This window comes from Neofelis nebulosa, chromosome 5, assembly GCF_028018385.1.
Source record: "Neofelis nebulosa isolate mNeoNeb1 chromosome 5, mNeoNeb1.pri, whole genome shotgun sequence".
NCBI classification, from domain to species: domain Eukaryota; kingdom Metazoa; phylum Chordata; class Mammalia; order Carnivora; family Felidae; genus Neofelis; species Neofelis nebulosa.
Genome location: NC_080786.1, coordinates 70,819,569 through 70,843,515, shown reverse-complemented (window position 1 = coordinate 70,843,515; position 23,947 = coordinate 70,819,569). Strand labels below are relative to the sequence as shown.

The window sequence follows — 23,947 nt, the reverse complement described above, 5'->3', positions numbered from 1 at the left end:
GATAATGCTGGCTTCATAGAAAGAATTTGAAAGTTTTCTTTCCATTTGTATTTTTTTTTTAATTTTTTTTTCCAACGTTTTTTATTTATTTTTGGGACAGAGAGAGACAGACAGAGCATGAACGGGGGAGGGGCAGAGAGAGGGAGACACAGAATCGGAAACAGGCTCCAGGCTCCGAGCCATCAGCCCAGAGCCCGACGCGGGGCTCGAACTCACAGACCGCGAGATCGTGACCTGGCTGAAGTCGGACGCTTAACCGACTGCGCCACCCAGGCGCCCCTCCATTTGTATTTTTTGGAACAGTTTGAAGGGAATAGGTGTTAACTCTTCCTTAAATGTTTGGGAGAATTCCCCTGGAAAGCCATCTGGCCCTGGACTCTTGTGCTTTGGCAGTTTTTTATTACTAATTCAATTTCCTTACTGGTATGGGTCTGTTCAAATTTTCTATTTCTTCCTGCTTCAGTTTTGATAGTGTACATGTTTCTAGGAATTTGTCCACTTCTTCCAGATTACCCATTTTATTGGCATATAATTGCTCATAATATTCTGCTATTATGGTTTATATTTCTGTTGTGTTGGTTGTGATCTCTCCTCTTTCATTCTTGGTTTTATTTGGGTCCTTTTTCTTTTGGATCAAACTGGGTAGTGATTTATCAATTTTGTTAATTTTTTCAAAGAACCAGCTTCTGGTTTCATTGATCTGTTCTACTGTTTGTTTGGTTTTGACAGCATTAATTTCTGCTCTAATCTTTATTATTTCCTGTCTTCTGCTGGTTTGGGGTTTTATTTGTTGTTCTTTTTCTAGCCCCTTAAGGTATAAGGTTAGGTTGTGTATCTGAGATCTTTCTTCCTTCTTTAGGGAGGCCTGGATTGTTATATACTTTCCTCTTATGAGTGCCTTTGCTGCATCCCAGGGGTTTTGGGTTGTGGTGTTATCATTTTCATTGACTTCCATATACTTTTTAATTTCCTCTTTAACTGCTTGGTTAGCCCATTCATTCTTTAGTAGGATGTTCTTCAGTCTCCAAATATTTGTTACCTTTCAACATTTTTTCTTGTGGTTGATTTCAAGTTTCATAGCATTGTGGTCTGAAAATATGCAAAGAATGATCTCGATCTTTTTGTACTTACTTAGCACTGATTTGTGTCCCAGTATATGGTGTATTCTGCAGAATGTTCCATGTGCACTGGAGAAGAATGTATATTCTGCTGCTTTAGGATGAAATGTTCTGAATATATCTGTTAAGTCCATCTGGTCCAGTGTGTCATTCAAAGCCATTGTTTCCTTGTTGATTTTTTTATTAGATGATATGTCCATTGTTGTGAGTGGGGTGTTGAAGTCTCCTACTATTATGGTATTACTATTGATGAGTTTCTTTATGTTTGTGATTAATTGATTCACATATTTGGGTGCTCTCATATTTGGCACATAAATGTTTACAATTGTTAGGTGTTCTTGGTGGATAGACCCCTTGATTATGATATAATGCCCTTCTGCATCTCTTAATACAGTCTATTTTAAAGTCTAGATTGTCTGATATAAGTAAGGCTACTCTGGTTTTCTTTTGTTGACCATTAGCATGATAGATGGTTCTCCATCCCCTTACTTTCAATCTGAAGGTGTCTTTAGGTCTAAAGTGGGTCTCTTGTAAACAGCATATAGATGGGTCTTGTTTTCTTATCCATTCTGTTACCCTATATCTTTTGATTGGAGCATTGAGTCCATTGATGTTTAGAGTGAGTACTGAAAGATATGAATTTATTGCCATTATGATACTTGTAGAATTGGAGTTTCTGGTGGTGTTCTCTGGTCCTTTCTAATCTTTGTTGCTTTTGGTATTTATTTATCTGTGTGTGTGTGTGTGTGTGTGTGTGTGTGTTTCATCTTTTCTCCCCTCAGAAAGTCCCCCTTAAAATTTCTTGCAGGGCTGGTTTAGTGGTCACAAACTCCTTTAATTTTTGTTTGTCTGGGAAACTTTTTATCTCTCCTTCTATTTTGAATGAGAGCCTTGCTGGATAAAGAATTCTTGGCTACATATTTTTCTGATTAAGCACACTGAATATATCCCACCACTCCTTTCTGGCCTGCCAAGTTTCTGTGGATAGGGCTGCTGAAAACCTGATCTGTCTTCCCTTGTAGGTTAGGGACTTTTTTTCCCTTGCTGCTTTCATGATTCTCTCCTTGCCTGAGTCTTTTGTGAATTTGACTATGATATGCCTTGTTGATGGTTGGTTTTGTTGAATCTAATGGGGTCCTCTGTGCTTCCTGGATTTTAATGTCTGTGTCTTTCCCCAGGTTAGGAACGTTTTCCGCTATGATTTGCTCACATAACCCTTCTACCCCTATTTCTCTCTCTTCTTTTTCTGGGACCCCTATGATTCTGATGTTGTTCCTTTTTAATGAGTCACTGATTTCTCTAATTCTTAAATAGTGCTCTTTTGCCTTAATATCCCTCTTTTTTCTGCTCGTTATTCTATATAAGTTTGTCCTCTATATCACTGATTCTCTGTTCTGCCTCATCCATCCTTGCTGCCACTGCATCCATCCGTGATTGTAGCTCATTTATAACATTTTAAATTTCATTCTGGATATTTTTTACTTCTTTTATCTCTGCAGAAAGTGATTCCAATCTATTTTCGACTCCAGCTAGTATTCTTATTATCATGATTCTAAATTCTGGTTCAGACATCTTGCATGTATCTGTGTTGGTTAAATCCCTGGCTGTCATTTCTTCGTGTTCTTTCTTTTCAGGTGAATTCCTTCCTTTTGTCATTTTGAAGGGAGAAAAGGAATTAATGAGGTAGAAATATTGAAATTGAAAAAAATCAAAATTAAAAAAATAGTAAAATTAAACATTACACACACACACACACACACACACACACACAAATTGAATAGATGATGCTAGATCCTAGGTGTGTTTTTGTCTGGGTGTTGAAAGTGGTTTGACAGAGTAGAGAAAAAAACAGGGGGGAGGAAGAGAAAAAAAAGGAAATCACTTGAGAATTTGAAAAAATGAATACACTGAAGTAGACTAAAATAAGATGAAGGGGGTAAAATAGAATTTGAAAAAATATATACACAAGTAAAGAATATAGTAGAAAAATATTAAATAAAAATATTTTTAATAAAAATTAAAAATAAATATGAAAATTTTCTTTTTATGTATTTAGGAAGAAAGAAAAGAAAGGAAAAAGAGAAAAAAGATAAAATAGAAAAGAAAAAAGAAATCGTTTGAAAATTTGAAAAAGTGAATACACTGTAGTAGACTAAGATAAAATGATGGAAGTAATACAGAATTTGAAAAAATTTACCTAAAAACAAAAAATATAGTAGTAAAAATTAAATAATATATTTAATAGAAATTGAAAGTAAAAATGAAGTTTTTCTCTTTCTGCATTCAAGAAAAAGAAAAGAAACGAAAAAGATAAAAAAAGAAAAATAAAGAAAACAAGGAAATTGTTTGAAAATTTGAAAAGGTGAATACACTGAAGTAGGTTAAAATAAAATGACAAAAGTAAAATAGAATTTGAAAAAAATTACACAAAGATAAAAATGTAGTAATAAAAATTAAAGAAAAATATTTTTAATAAAAATTGAAAATAAAACTGAATTTTTCTCTTTCTGTATTCAAGAAAAAGAATTGTAAAAGTGAAAAAGAAAAAAGAAAAAAAAAAGAAAGAAAATTGAATAGATGAACCTGCTAACAGATTGAAGTAGGAGTGAAATTGCTTCTTTTTCCCCTAGAAGTCAGTCTATGTAGCTTTTTATAGTCCGTAAATTAAGCCAGCAGTGACACTTGTGTTCTTGAAGAGGAAAGTTGGCCCAGTTGGGCGGGGCTCCGTGTAACAACTCTGCTCTCCACTAGATGGCACTGCTAGCCTACTGGGGTGGATTGTTGCGGTGCTCATAGGTGTGTATGCGCATGGGCAGGAGTGGTGAAAATGGAGCCACCCAGCTACCCAGTCTGTTCTCCCAGATCAGCAATCGCGCACCTGTCCTCTGTCTTCAGCTCTCATCCACTCCCTGCTTTTCCACTCTCTGTGACCAGGTCCCAGGCAGTACCTCTCTCCCGAGTTTTGTCTCAGATGTGGCTGTTTTCCCCCTCCCCTTACTTCTGAAAGACTGTGGCTTTGCCCGTTATGCCCCTCTGTGGGAGGGTCTCACCAAGCAATGGCCGAATGAGCAATGGCCGAATATTGGCTGCACTCAGGAACACCCACTGGACCCTCCTGCTGCCGATGCCCTGAGACTGTGGCCAGGTGCCAGCTGCCCCAGAAACAGTTTGTGAGACAGTGCAGCAGCAGTGTTTCAGGGATTATGGAAAATCACAACACACATCTGGCACCAGGCTTCACCCTTAAAGACCTTGTTCCAGCACCAGCGAACGTGGCCATTTTATGGGGGTGCTGGGACCTGGTGGCCTCAACAGTCTCTACCAAATGTCCTTCCAGCAGTGGAACCGCTTTTCCCCGTGTGGCCTGAGAACCTCCTGGACCCCACTCTCTTCCTGAGGATTTGCCCTTCCCACCAGAGCACCACCAGGTATCAAGCTGCAGAGTTGCAGCCTTTGCACTCCCCTTGTTTACAGACTTAATGGAATTTAAACCTTCCCCTTTCTCCTTTATCCCTTTTTAGTTTAGTCCCTGTGGCTGTTTCCAATTTTCTACTTTCTCTCCAGTTGTTTTTGGGGAGGGGTGCTTTTCCTGTATTCTCCCCCCACCCAGTCTCTGTCCTCTCTCTGCCCAGAAAAGTGATTCCCTACCTTTCGCAGCTTCTCACTCCCCAAATTCATCTCTCCGCACCATGTACCTGGTGAATTCTGTGGTTCAGGTTGTGCAGATTGTTGTGTTAATCCTCCAGTCAGTTTTCTAGGTGTGTAGGATGCTTTAATGTTGGTCTGGCTGTATTTCACTGGAACAAGACACACAAAAAACTTCCATGCTGTTCTGCCATCTTGGCTCCTCCCCTGGGATCAGTTGCATGGTTTCTCTTTTTGTTGCTTCATTATTGGTGTATAGAAATGCAACTGATTTCTGTACATTGATATTGTACCCTGCAACTTTGCTGAATTCATGTATCAGTTCTAGCAGTCTTTTGGTGGAGTCTTTTGGGTTTTCCATGTAGAGTATCATGTCGTCTGCGAAGAGTGAAAGTTTGACTTCTTTGCCAATTTCGATGCCTTTTATTTCATTTTGTTGTCTGATTGCTGATGCTAGGACCTCCAACATTATGTTACACAACAGTGGTGAGAGTGGACATCCCTGTTGTGTTCCTGATCTCAGGGGGAAAGCTCTGTTTTTCCCCATTGAGGATGATATTAGCTGTGGCCTTTTCATATATGACTTTTATGATATTTAGGTATGTTTCTTCTAGTCCAACTTCCTTGAGGGTTTTTATTAAGAAATGATACTGTATTTTGTCAAATTCTTTTTCTGCATCTATTGACAGGATTATATGGCTCTTCTCTTTTCTTTTATTAATGTGATGTATCACATTGATTGATTTGCAAATATTGTGTCAGCCCTGCAGCCCAGGAATGAATCCCACTTGATTGTGGTGAATAATTCTTATGTGCTGTTGAATTCAATTTGCTAGTATTTTGTTGAGAATATTGCATCCATATTCATCAGGGATATTGTCCTGTAATTCTCCTTTTTTGTGGGATCTCTGTATGCTTTGGGAACCAAGGTAATGCTGGTATCATAGAATAAATCCAGTTTTCTTTCTGTTTCTATTTTTTGTAACAGCTTGAGAAGGATAGATATTAACTCTTCTTTAAATGTCTGGTAGAATTCCCCTGGGAAGCCATCTGGCACTGGACTCTTATTTGTTGTGAGATTTTTGATAACTGATTCAATTTCTTCACTAGTTATGGGTCTGTTCAAATGTTCTATCTCTTCCCATTTGAGTTTTGGTAGTTTGTGGGTATCTAGGAGTTTGTCCATTTCTTCCAGGTCATCCAGTTTGTTGGCATATAATTTTTCATAGTATTCTCTGATAATTGCTTATATTTCTGAGGGATTGGTTGTGATAAATCCATTTTCATTCATGATCTATATGGGTCCTCTCTCTTTTCTTTTTCAGAAGTCTAGCTAGGCGCTTATCAATTTTATTTTTTCAAAAAACTAGCTCTTAGTGTCATTGATCTGTTTGTTTTTTGGGGGGGAGGGAGCGGATTCTATATTGTTTATTTCTGCTCCAGTCTTTATTATTTCTCTTCTTCTGGCCTTGGGGTTTCTTTGTTGTTCTGCTTCTAATTCCTTTGAGGTGTTCTATTAGATTTTGTATTTGGGATTTTTCTTTTTTCTTGACATAGACCTGGATTGCAATGTATTTTCCTCTTAGGACTACCTTTGCTGCATCCCAATGTGTTTGGACTGTTGTGTTTTCATTTTCATTTGTTTCACTGGATTGCAGTGTATTTTCCTCTTAGGACTACCTTTGCTGCATCCCAATGTGTTTGGACTGTTGTGTTTTCATTTTCATTTGTTTCCATATATTTTTTAAATTTCTTCTTTAATTGCCTAGTTGACCCATTCATTCTTTAGTAGGGTGTTCTTTAACCTCCATGCATTTGGAGGTTTTCCAAACTTTTCCCTGTGGTTGATTTCAAGTTTCATACCATTGTGATCTGAAAGTGTGCATGGTATGATCTCAATTCTTTTATACTTTTTGAAGGCTGTTTTGAGACCCAGTAGGTGATCTATCTTGGAGAATGTTCTATGTGCACTCAAGAAGATTGTATTCTGCTTTAGGATGAAAAGTTCTGGATATATCTGTCAAGTCCCTCTGGTCCAGTGTATCATTCAGGGCCATTGCTTCTTTATTGATTTTCTGTTTAGATGATATATCCATTGCAGTAAGTAGAGTATTAAAGTCCCCTGCAGTTACCACATTCTTACCAATAAGATTGCTTATGTTTGTGATCAATTGTTTTATATATTTGGGTGCTTTCAAATCCGGTGCATAAACATTTATAATTGTTAGCTCTTCTTGATGGATAGACCCCACAATTATGATATAATGTTCTTCTTAATCTCTTGTTACAGCCTTTAGTTTAAAATCTAGTTTTTCTGATTATAAGTATGGCCACTCCAGCTTTCTTTTGACTTTCAGTAGCATCATAGATAGTTCTCCATCCCCTCACTTTAAATCTGAAGGTGTCCTCAGGCCTAAAATGGGCCTCTTATAGACAGCAAATAGATGGGTCTTGTTTTTTTTATCCATTCTGATACCCGATGTCTTTTGGTTGGAGCATTTAGTCCATTTACATTCAGTATTATTATAGAAAGATATGGGTTTAGAGTCATTGTGATGTCTGTAGGTTTCATGCTTGTAGTGATGTCTCTGGTACTTTGTGGTCCTTGCAACATTTCACTCACAGAATCCCCCTTAGGATCTCTTGTAGGGCTGGTTTAGTGGTGATGAATTCCTTCAGTTTTTGTTTGTTTGGGAAAACCTTTATCTCTCCTTTTCTGAATGACAGATTTTCTGGATAAAGGATTCTTGGCTGCATATTTTTTCTGTTCATCACATTGAAGATTTCCTGCCATTCCTTTCTGCCTGCCAAGTTTCAGTAGATAGGTCTGTGACCAGTCTTATGGGTCTACCTTTGTATGTTAGAGCCTGTTTGTCCCTAGCTGCTTTCAGAATTTTCTCTTTATCTTTGTATTTTGTGAGTTTCACTATGATATGTCATGCAGAAGATCAATTCAAGTTACATCTAACGGGAGTTCTCTGTGCCTCCTGGATTTCAATGTCTGTTTCTTCCCACAGAGTGCAGAAGTTCCCAGCTACGATTTGTTCAACTACACCTTTGGCCCCTTTCTCTCTCCCTTCTTCTTCTGCAACTCCTATGATATGGATATTATTCCATTTCATTGAATAGTTCTCTAATTCTCCCCTTGTGGTCCAGAATTTTTTTATCTCTCTTTTTCTCAGCTTCATCTTTTTTCATAATTTTATCTTGTATTTCACTTATTCTCCCCTCTGCCCCTTCAATCCTGCTGTCAATGCCTCTAGTTTATTTTGCACCTCATTTACAGCATTTTTTAATTCATCATGACTATTTTTTAGTTCCTTGATCTCTGTAGCAATAGATTATCTGCTGTCTTCTATGCTTTTTTCAAGTCCAGTCATTATTATGACTATTATCCTAAATTTTTGTTTAGTTATGTTGTTTATATCTGTTTTGATCAATTCTCTAGCTGTCCTTTCTTCTTGGAATTTCATTTGAGGAGAATTCTTCTGTTTCATCATTTTGACCAGTTTTCTGTCCCTTTTGTGTTTTAAAAACTTGTTATGTGCCCTGCACCTGCGAGCACTACTATATTAAAGAGGGGTCATACACTGTCCAGGGTCTGGCCCTTCAGGAGGTGTTTTTTTGAGTGTGTTACTTGATTTCTGTTGTTGTGACTTTCAGTACTTTATCTCCCTACTCAGTGTGATGTTTTGGACCCTCCACCAGGTGTGCTTTGATTTGTTCCTTGAAGTATCCCTGGAAAGGAACACAAACAAACAAACAAAAACAAAAACAAACAAATACACAAACAAAAAATCCCCAAAACAGAAAACCAGAAACACCAGCTACAAGTAAACAACAGGGTGGAGGTGGTGCTGATGGAAGAGATCTTATCCCATACAAAGAGAGAAATGACAGGGGGAAGGGGAAAAAGAAAAGAAAATTGACCAGAGAAACCATATGGCTTAATCCAGACAGAAAGGAAAATAAGGGGATGTAGAACAAGTATGAAGAGAATAGATTAAAAATGTCTGCTTAAACAAACCAACAACCAGAATAACCAGACTAGAGGAGGAAAGAGATAAGAAGGAGAAAAGGAAGGGGGAAAAATCAATATATAATAAAAATTGTCCAAGAATTAAATCAGGCAATGCAAAACTGCAGGGTGTGGGTGGCAGCACTGGTCTGGAGGAGGGGCCATCTGGTTCATCAGGGTCTATCCCACTGAAGTAGATATGCAGTTAGCGGGTGCTGAGGAGCATGGTTTTGTGTAGGCCGGTTCTGCCTCCCCTGTGGGCCCACTGTTTCTTCCCTGAAGCCCCACCTTGTTGGTGATGCAGAGAAAAATGGTGACACCCCAGTCTCTCCTCCACAGACCAGGTGTCCCAAACTACTCTGTTCAAGACATTCTCACTGTGCTGGGGCATGAACTAGGTGGTTTGTCCTGCTCTGCCAGCTCCCGTGCCTCCCTGGCACTTGGTTGTAATTTAAACCCTGATGTCTTAAAGAGTTCTGCTCTGTGCACCCTGATGGGGGAAGAGCTCCCCTGCTGCCTCACAGTGCCATGTGTGCTATTTGTCATGCTCTGCTGACTTCGATACCTCCCTGGCACTCCGCTGGAACTTAAACCCTGATGTCTTAAAGGTTCCCACTCTATCTGCCCTGGTTTTGGGGAAGTGGCAGTCCATGCTGCTGGAAATGTGGTCTCTGGCTGGTGGATGCAGGTAGGCTTTGTCCTTCCCACAGCACCCAGGGAGGGGATTTCTTGCTTTTACTATACTTTGAGGACTGTGCCCCTGACGTAGCCACTGAATGGGGGGCTGGATCCCCTCCTCTCCAGGTGCTTGACCTAGGCAACAAGCCCTATCCAGAGCAAGCCCCACTGTTAGAGATTGGATCTTTCTCCATCCCAGTCTGAGGTTTTTCTCTTGTCTGGGGACAGTCCTATGCTTCTCCAGCTGCTCTTTCTCTTCCCTTTGTCTCTCTGCAGAAGGGGATCCCTTCCCTCCATGCCTACATGGCCCATTTTATCTCTCCCAGTTCGTAATCACCCACTGATGGCCCTCCAGGTTGTCCCAATAGGTCCCTGGAGGCATCTTTGTCACTTTTCCACCCTGACTCTTACAGTTCAAAGTCCTTTGGCCTCAACACTGCTGTGTTTGAGGGATGAGGGAACTTCGGATCCCCCTACTTCTCCACCATGTTGGATCCCCCTCCGATTTGCATTTCTTTCCTGTGTTTTTTAGATAAACTGGGCAAATATGCATACAGATAGATTAATTCTTTTTTTTAAGTTTATTTATTTTGAGAGAGAAAGTGTATGTGAGCACATGAGCAAGGGAGAGGCAGAGAGAGAGGCAGAGAGAGTTAATCCCAAACAGACTCCGCACTGGCAATGCAGAGCCTGACATGGGGGCTCAAACTCATAAAGTGTGAGATCATGACCTGAGCCCAAACCAAGAGTCAGAAATTTAACCGACTAAGCTACCCAGGCACCCCATAGACAGATTAACTCTTATTTCACCTTTATTCTTATACAAAACTAGTGTGCTACATAAAACTCAGAGTATACTAAATCTTGTGTAAGAATAAACCAATGTGTCTTGCTTTTTTTCCCCACTCAGTATTTCCTGTAAGTCACTCCATCTTAGCGCATAGAAATTTTCTGTGTTCTTTTTCATGACTCTGTAGCATAGATCTATTATTGCACCACTGTTTATTCAACATATCCCTTTTTAATATTCCTTATTAATTAGAATTAAGTAAAATTTTATGACAAATGGGACCTTATGCCTGTGTTGTTAGTCTTTGTGGAGTTATATTTACTGCTGATGTATAAGAAGTCCTGTTTCTCTATAACCTCACCAATGAAGTGTTTTTCAAACTCTTGATTTCTGCCTGTTAGTTAACTAATGATATCTCTGTGTAATTTTGAGTCTCTGATATTATGAGTGATGTTAATCCTTTAAGGACCATTTGACTTTTTTGTTCATTTTCTATGAACAGATTATTAATGTCTTTCAACTCCAAGTACTTGAAATTATTTTTTATTTTTGTAAAACTATAGATACACAGAAAAGTTGTAAGTATAGTGCAGAGAGTTTCCATGCACCCTTCACTTAGCTTCCCACATGTTAGCATTTTAAATTACCATGGTGCATTGACTGAAACTAAGAATTTAACCTTGGTATAATACTATTCACTGAATTATAGACTTTATCTGGAGTTTGCCAGTGTTCCCACTAATAGTGTTATATTCTGTTTGAAGATCCAATCCAGGATATGACATTGCATTTAGTTGTCATGTCTTCTTAATCTCTTCTGATCTGTAACTGTTTCTGAAGTTTTCCTTCCTTTTCATGACCTTGACACTTTTGAAGAGTACTGGTTTGGTGTTTTGTAGGAAGTCTCTTGTGGGTTTGATATTTTCTCATGATTAGAGTGGATTATAAATTTTTGGAAAACATATTGCAGAGCTGAAATGCCTTCTCATTGCATCATATCTGAGGTATGTGATATCAATATGCCTTATAACTGATGATGTTAACCCTGATCACTTGGCTAAGGCAGTTTTTGCCAGGTCTGCTTACAATAAAATTACTCCCCCCACCCCCCGTCATATATTAAAAGTGAGTAACTGAGTTCAGTCCACACCCAAGGGAAGGAGAATTATGTTCCACCTTTTTGAGGAAAAGTATACAAGAGTTAGTGGATATATGTTAAAACCACCACAGGACTTAAAAAATACTTGTATAGGAGTGCTTGGGTGGCTCAGTTGGTTCAGCATTGACTCTTGATTTTGGGTCAGGTCATGGTATCACAGTTCTTAGGATCAAGCCCCATGTCAGGCTCCATGCTGACAACACAGAGCCTGCTTGGGATTCTCTCTTCCTTTCTCTCTCCCCTCCCCTATTTGCATACATGTGCACTCTCTCTCTAATAAATAAATAAACTTTAAAAAAAAGAAAACAATTTATAGAAATATTTTTGCTGATATGAAAATATTGTTTATCCTTAAAGTTCTGCCCACTAATTTTAGCACTTGCCTGCAGCAATTGTCACATGGTATTCCAACGGCAATTTTCTATTTCCCTCATTGCATCTACATTTATTATTTGGAATTCTTCTATAAGGAAGATTTGTCTCTTAAACCCCATTTACCTATTTATTCAATCATTTCTTTATATTACAATCATTTCTTTATATTAGTGTGGACTCATAGATACTTATTTTAATATTTGGCTTTAATCCATCATTATTGTTATTTATGTATTGCTCAAATTGTTTCAGGCTGTTGGGAGTTCTTTCAGATGGTCTCCTGTGTGTGTGTGTGTGTGTGTGTGTGTGTGTGTGTGTGTGTGTGTTTACTACCTTGCTTTCTAACACTACAAAATACTTCAGGCTTGTCTTATATTTTCCCTATCATGTTCTATAGACACATACAAATTTTAAAAGCTTTTTTACTTTGAACTGTTTTTATGCTTACAAAAGATTTGCAAACATAATAGAAAGTTCCTATAAAGCCTGCACCCAGCTTTTCCTAATGTTCACATCTTATAGAACCATAATACAATATCAAAGCAAAATAGATATTTCTTCTGCCTTTTCTTATCTATCATGAATGTGACACTTTTAAAAAGTACTAGTCAGGTACTATCCTCAATATGGTTTTATCTGATATATTCTGTTCTTAAACTGTGTATCTTGGGAAAAAATACTGCAGGGGTGATCAGACACATTTTTTAACCTCTCTCAACTTCAGACTCCTTGTCTGCAAAATGTAATGATACAAGGACTTTCCTCATAGATCTGATGTGATAATTAAAGAGACAATAAAATAAACTGCCCAGCATAAGACTTTATGCATATAAAGTTTTTGATGTTAGGTATATAATCATCATCATCATCATACTTAAGTTGGTAATTTTTTAATTAAAATTTTTTTCCCTCAGCTGCTGTTTTTAGCTTTTGAAAAAGCAAGTGAGAATCCATAAACTGAAACACACACACTTTAGAAAAAAAAGCTTTTTTAATACCCCAATAATGATGACATTGTAGAATGAAAATATATTCAATCACTTTCTAAGTTTGTTGTTAGAAAAATCAATCTTTTGTTGCAGATTAAAAATAAGTTATGAGCCCATTCCCCATGGCTTTTGTATTTTTTAATTCTGCATAATTTGTGTTGTAAACGTGATACCTTATAATATACTTTCACTAAATTTTAATCTTTGTTTTAATATTAATATCCTAATTTGTTTAGGGATTTCTTTTAATTTTGGGGTGAGCATCTTTTTTAAAATTTTCAGTATAGTTAACACACAGTGTTACATTAGTTTCGGGTATACAACATAGTGGTTCAGCAATTCTATACATGAGTCAGTGCTCACTGTGATATGTGTACTCTTCATCCTCTCTGCCTATTTCACCCACTCCCCAACTCTCCTCTGATGAACACCAGTCTGTTCTCTATATTTATCTTTTCGTTTGTCTCTTTTTTCTTTGTTCTTTATTTTGTTTCTTAAATTCAAGTGAAACATATGGCATTTGTCTTCCTCTGACTTATTTCACCCAGCATTATGCCCTCTAGTTCCATTCATATTGTTGTAAATGGTAAGATTTCATTTTTTGATCACTGATAATATTCCGTTGTATATGTACCACCTCTTCTCTATCCATTAATCTATCAGTGGACACTTGAGCTGCTTCCATACTTTGGTTGTCATAAATAATGCTACAGAAAACATAGGGGTCCATATATCTTTTTGAATTAGTGTTTTTGTATTCTTTGGGTAAATGTCTGGTGGTGGAATTACTGGATCATATGATAATTCTATTTTCAGTTCTTTGAAGAACTTCCATACTGTTTTCCACAGTGACTACATCAGTTTGCATTTCCACCCACGGTTCCTTTTTCTCCATATCCTCACCAACACCTGTTGTTTCCTGTGTTTTTGATTTTAGCCTTTCTGACAGGTGTGAAGTGATATCTCATTAGGATTTTGATTTCCATTTACCTGATGAGTGATGTTGAGCATGTTTTCATGTGTCTGTGGCCATCTGGATGTCCTCTTTGGAGAAATGTGTGTTCACATGTTCTGCCCATTTTTTAATTGGATTATATTTATTTGTTTGTTTTTTTATGTTGACTTGTGTAATTTTATATTATGCTGGTAATTGTTAATATCACTACTGTCCTTTCACCTTCATTATTTCAACAAATCTTTATTGAACATTTTACCATACTCAAGTCTCATTCCCTGTTCTCCTCAAATCCATCCAACATATATCTACTAGAGTGATCCATAAAAAAACCAAACATTTATTTGATCAAATTATTTCATTCCTTAAAATATTTCTAGGGGTGCCTGGGTGGCTCTGTTGGTTAAGCATCCGACTTCGGCTCAGGTCATGATCTCATGGTTCGTGAGTTGGAGTCCCGCACTGGGCTCTGTGCTGACAGCTTTGAGCCTGGAGCCTGCTTTGGATTCTCTGTGTCCTTCTCTCTCTGCCCCTCCCCCCATTCTCTCTCTCTTTCTCTCTCTCAAAAATAAACATTAAAAAATTTTAAAAAATGTTTCTACTATATTAAGTAACTAACCATTACCTAGAGGGTGAAGTTTAAATTTCTTAATGTGACATCAAAATCATTCATCATCTGGGTCCCGCATACTTCTTCAGGTTTATCTCCAACTCGTGCTTTGAATAATTGCTTGTGGGTCCTCACGATAAAGATGCTCTTTCTTCTTTTTGAACTCATGTAGTTCTCTCTGCCTGGCTATTTTCTCACAATGTTTCACATCCTCCCAATAAACTTCCATTCATTCTCAAGACTCAACTCTTATTTAATCTCTTCCCAAAACTCTTCTTTCCCTTTAGAGGTTGTGTTAAATACCTGTTCCATAGGTCCACAGCACCCATTTACTCATTTATAGAGTCAATAGATATTTATTAAACACTATGTTCTAGGTTGGGTGTTAACCAGAAGCCTTGATAGGAGCAACTGTATAAGAAATGGGATTGCAGGTGACCAGCAAGAAACTATGGCAAGAATTATGACCAAGCATATACATTCTGGTTTTTCCTGCATTTAGATTGCTGGCAGAGGTAGACAAACAAAAGTCTATTTTGTAAACCCATATTAGCAGTTTCTGAACTCTGGTACTCACTCCTAATATTTATTTGAGAAGAGTCAGAAACTTAAGCAGTAAGCTTCCTTTTGAAACATTTATCCCCCCCTTGGATTAAAGGAATGGAAGTTCCAAATTTAGGGTGCACAGTATTAACTGTACCCTTTCCCACAAAAATGGATATTTTTGGAACTCAAAGGTCATATTCAGAAGGAATAAGTTTGAAGTTAGATTGTGAAATTGTTATATATTAATTCAATGCTCAACTTTTCTTATGGTTTTTATAAGTTAAAGTAAATTATTTATCTGCTAAAGTTTCTATTTTTCTTATGTAAGCACTAATATTCTCATATTTCCCAATAATATCTCATTGTTTTCAAGGGACCAAGTTCACTTATATGGGAGCCAGTGTTTTTAAGAATGATGACAAGAGCTTGAAGTCTCTATGGATACCTGTGGTACCTTCAAGTTCATTTGTAATTTAATAAATTATTAGAGAAATGGAGTTTAACATGTAGAGTTGAGTAGGGATGAGAAATTGACAATTATTGCTGCTTTTTATTAAACTCCTATATGCCACTGACTATGCTGGGTGCTTTACATACATGATCTAATTTGACTCTTACAGTAGTTCTTCAGATTAACTATTAATATATCCCTGTTCAGAAGAGTTGTCACTTGCCTATAGTCAGCTAGTTGACCATGCGTGTGGGGTTTAAATCCATGTGTTCAGGATTTGAAATTCTTTGCTTTTTCCCTACAGGAATCTATTGTTCAAAAAGTGGTGGGATGAAGGCAAAAATGTGGTTGGAATAAGATGATAGAACATAGAGTCCCTCACTCGGTCAAGTATCAGAGTGATTAGAAGTAGCTTTTTCAAAATAGAGATTCCCAGGATCTACTAAGATCGAGTGAATCCTCAATGGTTTTTTAAAGGCTCCAGGGTGACTTAGATACATCCTCTGTATGGAATAGGGTTAAGCAATTCCTGAAATGAAGTATTAACAAAATGTTTCAATTATATTGTATAGAAAGACAAGGACACTTGTCCTTGGAGAGGGTGAAAATATAGCCATAGGAGGGGAATTACATGCGAATTCCACAGAAAGAAGAAATGAAATTTAAGGCTGGGAAAATAGGTAATAATTTATTAATCTTGGTATCATAATATTATTTCTCAGAAGTTAACTTTAAATGACTTTTGGCTACTTCAAAACATGAACCTCAGAGGGTTATAATTTACTACCAGTGAAGCTATTCAATAGAATGGGCTATTGAAGGTAATTTCTAAATAGGAGTTTCAGAAATTGAGTGATGGCGACTTTGTGTAGTTTCTTAAAGAGGCTAGGGTTTACTTGTATAGATCTGACACAGGTTTCAAAAGAGCTTTTTCTTTTATTTCTTTCTTTTTAAGATTTTAATGCTTATTTATTTTGATAAATTTTAACAAATAATATATATCTTATGTATCTCTTTCTCAAAAAGCTTATTAAAATAATAAGCTTCCCCCCATTGTATTTTAATTGGGGAAGTAATCTCATAAAAAGGAAATGTAAAATATCTTATAACAATTCTGAGGACCTCTGGTTCCATGCTATAATTTCCCAGCTGAAAGTTACCAATTTATGAAGTTCCTATACTGAAACTTTACAAATCAAGATATGCATATTAGGATGTGCTGTAGGTGCACTGGTGGTGGCTCATTGTGTCAAAGTCTGAGAAATGGATGCACGATATGTTCTACAGCCATCCAGGAGTCCCCATCCTCTGTGGGAGCAGCATCCAGAGACATTTGGGGAAACTGGACTATGAGGAAGCCCATCAAAGCTGCAAATAGTGCAATGAATACAACAAAAGCCAAAGTGCCTTAGTAGTCTTTTTGTTTTGTTTTGTTTTTTAAGTTTATTTTTCAGAGAGAGAGTGAGCGCAAGCAGGGAGGGGCAAAGAGAGACAGAGAGGGAGAGGAGAATGCCAAGCAGGCTCCACGCTGTCAGCAAGGAACCCTATGTGGGGTTTAAACTCACAAACCATGAGATCATGATCTGAGCCTAAATCAAGAGTGAGTCGGTTAGCTTACTGAGCCACCCAGGCACTCCTTAGTAGTCTTTCTGGTGGAAGTCTTGAGATTTGTTGTTCAGGGAGCTCTATCATGTCATAAAAACATGAGATAGACCATTTTGATGGATTATTTCTCTTTGCAGAAAGACTTAATGTGGCATTCTTGTCCTTTCTACTGTTTCTTCTTCAGATGGTTCCAAGTCACCTTTAGTTTTTAGTTCACATTTTTCTTCTTCAGCATCTGCCCGGGAATAGGTGCTTATAAATCCTTGTAATGAGAGATGGTGCTCTCTTTGTTATGATCCCCCAAAACGCCAACTGTTTGACCATCCCAGTCACCATTCCTGAATTTCCAATATTTCTGGGTAAAGAGGTGATGGTCACTCTTCAAAGAGAAAATGGCTTGATGTTTAAAAAAGTTGAACTTTTTTTTGAACTTGGCAGTCATCTTCATTGACAAGAAAGTTAAAAGACCTTTCATTTTGCAAAAGAACCCATTTTGGTTCTTCCAGTTCAGCATGCTTTTTGGCATGCATTATTTTTCAGATTTTCTCCCTGCTGAGTCATCATTTCAACTGCTTTACTAACCTGGCTTGCCTGATCAATAGCTCCCAATATCTAAGCCCTCCTGGCTTTTCATGCTCTACACTGGCTAAGGAACATTATATTCTTCTCCAGCTTCTTAATGATTTCCTGGGCCTGGCTGTCATCTTCACAGAACAATGTTAAAGACTCTAATAGACATTTAGGTATGTCTGTCTTCAGATTTTCTTCTGTCCAGTCACAGGACCTTCCTTCAAACTCCACTACTTTCTCCAAGGTAAACCAGTTGCATTATTGCTGGAAAACAATAATCTGAGAAATTTGGCCTTCACCTCCTTCTCATTAGCAGAAGTGTTGTCACTAAGATTTTTCCTATTTTTAAAACGTGTTTAAAATAGTCACAAAACTTCATGTTAAAGTGAATTATTAGGGCTTAATTTATAATTTAAAATGTATCCCCATAGTATAAAATAACATAAGGTTGAATAGTCCATTAAAAGGAAATAACAGAAATTTGACATTATAATTAAGAGATAGTTAACATGTTTAAGAGGTCAGGGTTTTATTCTGTATATATCAAACAGTTTAAAATATATAAAATATGACTTACAGGTGCCGGAAGCCGAGCTATCCAACCAGCCTGATGGCAGGGCCCGGGCGGTGGATGGATCGGGACTGCAGGCGGCCCACCGACAGTGAAGCTTCTTGTACTCCTGCTTTTATGTAATTTGGCCTTAATAAAAGTACCTGGGGAATTGTCTGTTGGGGAATTGCCCTCGACAGGCCCCCTGGGAAAAGAACCATTGGGGAAGGAAATAAGGTTCCGCAAGGAAATTGTGCAGCCCTGCGTTTAGCCCTTTCCACCCTCTATAAAGACTCCTCTACCTAAAGGAAGGGTAGCCTCATACGTTTGCCAGCAAAGGAGGAATAAATGGATTTAAAAGCCCCACTCCGGCAACAAACGAGTGTATCTATGGGCACAAGTTACTCCACCCCTAGACCCACTTGGCCCCCAGAAGGCGTTCCAGATAATGATTGAACCTAGTAGGTTAAGGTACAGAATGGTTCATTAGTTCCTAGGTGCATTGTCTTTCTGAGAATGCATAAGGCCTGGGTTCCTAAGGCCCTCTTGGCCCCCTCCTGGCACCTCGGACTGAGGCGAATACTTTTGTTCCTCAGGCCACAAATGGTTCAGGGAAACAACTAAGAGGTCATGTCCCTGTAACTGTTCCACTTGAGATATTGAGAGATAGATGACCTTTCATGAAAACAGCAAAACAAATGCTTTATAGACTATAAACATAGATACATAATGAAAGTAATGTAAGAAATTAATCAATAAGCAAAGGGCAGGAGGGAGCATTATGAGAAAATAACCATTATTCCTTAGAGGGTGATTACATATAGGAACACTTTTAGAATTAGGTAATGCCAGAACACATAGATGATGCATGCTACAAGGAAATTGCTAACAGATATAATGCCACATTTGCCACAATGAAGTGGCCAGTTCAACACACTGCTGTTGTCTGTGTCCACTTTTATTTTTATTTATTTATTTTTTTTTCACTTTTTCGCTGATGCCATTCATCCTTTGGGAACCCCTGGACCTGCTGGAGCTGGACTCCAGCATAGAGGGCTTCAGGTCTGGGAGGGTTTTTAACCCTCTAATCCAACTGCCCATCTTTTAATTGTAAATCTTTTGAAATATCCTTGTAAGAGAGGAGACAATGTGTGATGAAATAATCCACTAATGGAAATCTCATTGTTTCTTGAGAAGCGCACTCAATCTGGATACAATCCTGATATAAAAACATTTCTTCTTTTGAGATGGAATCTGGCTTCCTAATCATTGTTATCTGTTCAACTCCCTAAGACCCTATAAACAAGGTCATCTCCCTTTGCCACATTCCAACCATCAGAGGTCTAGTGACTAAAATGTTCATTCCTTTTTAGACTAATCACCTCCATTCCTATAGTTGCTTTTCATATAGCATTATTTCAAGTCACGTCAGCATCCAGGAGGTGCTCTCTTGCAACCATTCTAGTTTCTCTATATTCCTTTCAAATGTGTGTATCCACAAGCATTTTAAAATTCAACAACGTATATACTTCTCATTATATGGTGTCATAGTGATGGAGTCTAATGTAGTAGAAGGACTCCTCATTAGTCTAGATAGGATAGTTTTTTATTATTTCTCCTTTGATGTCTCTCTTCCCCTGTTGGACTTTTAGCTCTTTGATGTAAGGGAATATAGCTCTGTCTTGGCCCTCATTCTGTTTTCCATGCTTAGCATAATGCCAGTCTGATGCATAGTGTTCTATAAGTATCCATTAATTGAATGAATGGATGGATGGATGGATGGATGTTAAGGTGTGTGGCATCATTTTTATTTTAATTCAGTAATAAATTATTTACCTGTGGTTTCAGCAGGGCTCTGATATAAACTAGTTTATGATAGTATCTCATAACTATTTCCTTCAAGAGCTATAAAATCTTTCTAGCATGACTTTTTACAAAGGAGAAACATTATACATCAAGAGGTTGTATCCTAGAGGATAAGGTGATTCGATTCTGTGAGTCTGACCTGTGGAGCATCCAAGTTATTGATGGATATTTTTCCCTGTGAATTCTTTTATTGATTTCACCCTTTGGAAGGAGGTGAAGTGTTAGGCAATTATTGATCTGAAATAGGCTTGATAATAACATGCCCTCAACATCTTAATCAAGATTATGGATCAAGAGATTTCTGAGAGGCTGATCAATATGCAAATAGAATGGATTTGGAATATACTGTGAACACTGGAATCTTGATCCAAATTGATCTCAGCAGATGGAATTGTGATGCAGTTTCTTCCTTTTTCATCGAAGGTCGAGAGAAGATAGAAGAAGCCATAAATTACATAGCCTGACTTGGAAACAAGAGCTTGTGGCAGACCAGAAGCTATAAGGCATGTACAAGAAGGGGAGTAGATAGGATGCTGCATCTGGCAGTTTGGTCTTCAGCAATATAGTCTTAAGGGCTATTGAAGAAAGTACTGCAGGACCTCTCTGAAAGAACCTCATCCCATACAGCAGCACAGGATCAAACAAGTGAAAGAGATATGTAAAAGCCTAGAAGTTTTTGCTAATGTTGAGAGGAGAAGAAATATTATCTTAGGCTGCATTAATAGAATAGGGAGGTGGTAGTTCAGTTTGGAATTTTATGTTCCTTACAAGGTGTCATTGTTTTAAAAGCAAGATTGAAAACCAATATATCCCAAAGAGTAGCTGAGATGGAGAGGATATTTTGGATTTTATCAGCTGAAGAAAGACCAAGGAAATTAAGACACTGGTTCTTAACTTGGCATGTGCTTCAGAGTCATTTTAATCTTTTATTTTTAATACACATACAGATACCCCTCCTCCTAAGCATTCTTACTCTTTAGATCTGGAATAGGGAGAGGATATGCATTACCCTCCTGCCCCTCCCCAAAGTTTTACAGACAATTCAAATGTATACCTCTGACTGCGAATCATCAAATTAGAAATAGCTTAGAGAAGAAAGTTAAGAGGGATAGGACTGTCTACAATTGTAGAGATGACAGAGTTTTACTCCCTGAACCTCCTGGGAAACCAGTTAGTGAATTCCCATCTGGGGTCTTTTGCTAATTCCAGAACTGACAGCTAAGCGTTGTGGCCATGCTCTTTGGGTAACTGTGTCAGTTGAGTGGGCTGGCTGCGATGGATATTGCTGGCACAGAATCACTATGCTGTTTTCTCCTATGTTCTGCAACCAGATGCTGAGAATGGATTTTCTTCTTTCCTTTCTCTCCCTCCTTGAACATTCATCTTGCACCAGGGGAGCCCAGGCCTTGGGGGATGGGGGTGGGATGAATCTGAACTAGCAGTGGGGCTTAGATAGGGCCTGACCTTAGTTTGTATGTGGTTCATAATTCAGCAAAGATATGAAATTCAGTGACTCTTACTAAAAGTCTTTAGTAACTCTCTTTTTCTCTCTTTAACCGCCTGTCCCCCCTCTTTTCTTTTCTCATTATTGCCTCAATGTCAGTTTTCCAAACAGGCTTTACTCATTACAAACATTTGTCACTCTTCTGTCCTGCCATCTTGGCCATTGTGCTTGAAAAGTAAGATAATAATATGCTTCTAAAACTCTGCAAGACTCCTTATTTATTACAAAGTAGGTTAAATTAGTCACCTGTGTCCATGACTTCACTCTTTTCTCTCTGTTCACTATGCTTTACTCTCCTAATTTGGTAATTCCTGCCTGAATAGATTTTTCTAGTTGTGTTTGTGGTTATCTGACTTTGAAAAAGAAGGAAGATAAAGCAGGCTCAGCTGTACTGATAATTTCCTCTTAAATTTTCTCTCCTTGGAAAAAGAATGGCAGAGGTCACATCAAGTTTAGTTTAGAACATGAGTATGTTTTGTCTCATAAAACATAGCATAGTCCAAACCTAATTATGCTCTAGTATTTGAGACCTCTCTAGAAAAGGTTTTGTTTGCTTGAATTTTGCCAAAGGTTGTCTTCCTAGGTAAGCTACATCAGTTGAGATAGTAACGTAACATCCCTGGGAGAAAGGGACATCTTGGATCAGATCTGCTTATTACACAGGGTCAGAGGAAGTTTGGAGGTGAAATGGACTCCTCACATTTTGTGTCTTTGGAGGAGGCTCTGAGACCCTATTATAACCTGTCACTTCTCCTAAAAGGACAAGACACACCTGAAAATACAGGCTCAGTGAAGTCAACTAGTTCATCAAAGAATATTTTGTGTCCCCTCTGTCATCTAGTCCATCCATCCTGAGGAAGACGGAATGCCCAGCCACCCACTCTGGGACCAGTGAGATGAAAATAGGGAAGCAGGTATCTGGTTACTATATCTGTTCCATGTTTTTCTGTGGCAGAGAAATAAATAGCCCCTTCCTTACCACTCCCCTCCTTATTTTAGAATACATAGGATTTTTTTTTATAATCCAGTACTTAATTCCTCAAGTGGTAAACTAGCCTCCTGCACTTTTCCTTTAAGAAAAGTGCTAATAGCAGTTTTTCCCATTTCAGGAAATGGTACTTTTCTGGATATGTTTACTTGGTATTTTTCTTAGTCATGTTTACATATTAAACCTCTCATTTAAAAAAATAGAAGCTCAGTCTTTTATTAAAGAAATTTCAGGGGCACCTGGGTGGCTCAGTCGGTTGAGCGTTCGACTTCGGCTCAGGTCATGATCTCGCGGTCTGTGAGTTCAAGCCCTGCATCGGGCTCTGTGCTGGCAGCTCAGAGCCTGGAGCCTGCTTTCGATTCTGTGTCTCCCTCTCTCTCTGCCCCTCCCCTGCTCATGCTCTGTCTCTCTCTGTCAAAAATAAACATTAAAAAAAATTAAAAAAAAAAAAAAGAAATTTCACACATGGTGGACTCTGGTGTGGCTAGTGGGACTGTGGGATATGCTTTGGAAACTGTGGTTGTGTCAGGGCTTCTACATTCATACCAAGAGATATGATATGATATGATATGATATGATATGATATGATATGATATGATATGATATGATATAGAGCAGATTTTTACATTAAATATCTCTGTCACTCCTGAATTTTTCCCAGCTAAGACCTTTGATACACATAGCAGTTTCCCTTAAAATCATGTTAATGACTTCAATCATTCACCACTAGCTTCATGTCTCTATTGGAAATGTCACCCTGACAAATCTATCTCATCATTTCCAAATGATTGATCGAGACCTTTCATATCAGTGAGGTCAGAGTGCATAGTGGTTTGGGTTTGGGTCTTAAAGTCAGAAGAACCTAGGCTTCAATCCTAACCTCTACACTAATTAGAATGACCTAGGACAAGTTACTTAATCTCCACGATTCCCAGATTCCTTACCTATAAAAGGGAGATAATGATGCTCAACCCACAGAGGAAACGACGCTACCTGCCTTAGAGTAAGCAGCAAATAAATGATGGCTCATATTTTGATAGTTGCCTTACTTACTAACCTGATGTTCTACTTGCTCCAGACTCTCTTCTCATTAGTTAAGCTAAGGCATTAAAAGCCATATAATGATGATTATAACAGTTATTGATAATAATTATAATTTATTCATATTTACTAAGTGATAAATTTATGTGTATAATCTGGCATGTAATAAATATTCTTACCCCTATGTTTCATAGCAAAGCTGAAAATGAAGTCTGAATATTCTAAATATAGTTCACACTCACCACCCCCCACTACCCAAAAGAAATCTCTACTGGTTTTGAATTTCAATCCTTTCTTTCTCTTTTCTTGATTAAACTTGTGTGTTTTTTTTTTCCCACAATGAATGCCATAAAAAAAATCTAACTCTGTGACATAGAAGTGGAAAAGGTAACTTTAGGGGATGATTTAAGCTGGAAACACATTTGTTTATAGCACTCACATTATCCCAGGGCATCCTGGACAGAATGAGTGCTGCCTCAGGCCACTAGC

General features: G+C 37.9%; 1 pseudogene; it reads right to left on the bottom strand.

Moving 5' to 3' along the window:
- Positions 1-16,529: 16,529 nt before the first annotated feature.
- LOC131513143 (inositol 1,4,5-triphosphate receptor associated 2-like) overlaps positions 16,530-23,947 on the bottom strand; it is a 43,754-nt pseudogene continuing 36,336 nt past the window's right edge.